Raw genomic sequence first — 1,901 nt, 5'->3', positions numbered from 1 at the left:
TTATAGTCCTCCACAATGTCCACACTGACCCCCTGGATTGAAACAGGGGTCAAGTGTTTCCTGGTCTTCCTGAAGTCCACGATCAGTTCCTTGGTCTTTGCCACGTTGAGCTGCAGATGATTCATGTTGCTTCCAGGTTGGGAAAGAATGAAAAGATAAACCATTTTCAACCTTATTCTCTTGCCGGTCGTGCGATCGAACATTGCAGCCGACCACACAGCAAGAACGAACCGTGGCTGTTGTGTGTGCCTTCGCTCCCTTTTCACTTGCGCTAGACCCCCAAAATGGCGGATCGGGCCAAAATCCTTTCCACGCCCACCCCCGTGACATCACGCTCCAAAGCCCTATATGTGGGTGGTTGTGGTGGAGCGGGAAGAGGGAGGTTACCCTCTTTATGACCATGATGTTGTTTGAAACAGTTGTGATCAGGACGTCTCACACACACACACACACACACACACACACACACACACACACACACACACACACACACATACATACAGTGCCTTGTCTTTGTAACCAAGGGAGGGTTTACGAGGGGAGGTACTTGTGTAAACTATTGTTTATTGTGACAGTTTTTTCAATAAAAGGCAGCGAGCGGAGGCCGGACTCGGGGTCATTCGTGATGGGATTCGACTTGCTCTTAGCCAACACCCTAAACGACTTCTACTGCCATTTTGACGAGCCATCAGGCAGCCTTCACACCTCCAACGACCCCAACAATAGAGGCACTTTGGACACTCATTCCCCCACCTCTCCCCCCTCCATAGAGCCATCACCACCTTCAATCACTTCACCTGCAACACCCCCCTCCTCACCCCACACAAAAGAGGATTTCACACCACCTCCTCCCACCACAACTCTTCATATTCATGAAGCAGATGTGAGGAAGCAGTTTAGGAGTCTGAATGCTCGGAAAGCTCCCGGCCCAGACGGTGTGTCTCCTGCCACCCTCAGACACTGTGCAAACGAGCTGGCCCCAGTGTTTTCTGGCATTTTCAACTCCTCACTGCAGGCATGTCATGTGCCTGCCTGCTTCAAGTCCTCTACCATAATCCCTGTCCCCAAGAAACCTAGGATCACTGGACTAAATGACTACAGACCCGTGGCTCTGACATCTGTGGTCATGAAGTCATTTGAGCGCCTGGTTCTCTCCCATCTCAAGACCCTCACAGCCCCCCTCCTGGACCCCCTGCAGTTTGCATACAGAGCCAACAGGTCTGTAGACGACGCCATCAACATGGCCCTACACTTCATCCTGCAGCATCTGGACTCCCCAGGAACCTACGCCAGGATCCTGTTTGTGGACTTCAGCTCTGCCTTCAACACCATCCTTCCAGACCATCTCCGAGGCAAGCTTTCCCAGATGAATGTGCCTGATCCCATCTGCCGGTGGATCACTGACTTCCTGACGGACAGGAAGCAGCATGTGAGGCTGGGAAAGAATGTCTCGGACTCCCGGACCATCAGGGCTGTGTTCTTTCTCCTCTGCTCTTCTCCCTGTACACCAACTGCTGCACCTCCACCCACCAGTCTGTCAAGCTAATCAAGTTTGCAGATGACACCACCGTTATTGGACTCATCTCGGACGGGGATGAGTCTGCCTACAGGAGGGAGGTTGAACGTCTGGTGTCCTGGTGTAGCCACAACAACCTGGTGCTGAATGCCCAGAAGACAGTGGAGATTATTGTGGACTTCAGGAAACACACAGCTCCACTCCCCCCCATCATCCTGTCTGACACCCCCATCACCTCTGTGGACTCATTCCGCTTCCTGGGTACCACCATCACCCAGGACCTGAAGTGGGAGCCCACCATCACCTCCGTCATTAAGAAAGCCCAGCAGAGGATGTACTTCCTGAGGCAGCTGAAGAAATTCAACCTGCCAACACGGACGATGAT

Source organism: Maylandia zebra, linkage group LG12 (genome assembly GCF_041146795.1).
Source record: "Maylandia zebra isolate NMK-2024a linkage group LG12, Mzebra_GT3a, whole genome shotgun sequence".
NCBI lineage: Eukaryota > Metazoa > Chordata > Actinopteri > Cichliformes > Cichlidae > Maylandia > Maylandia zebra.
This window is presented reverse-complemented; position numbering follows the sequence as displayed.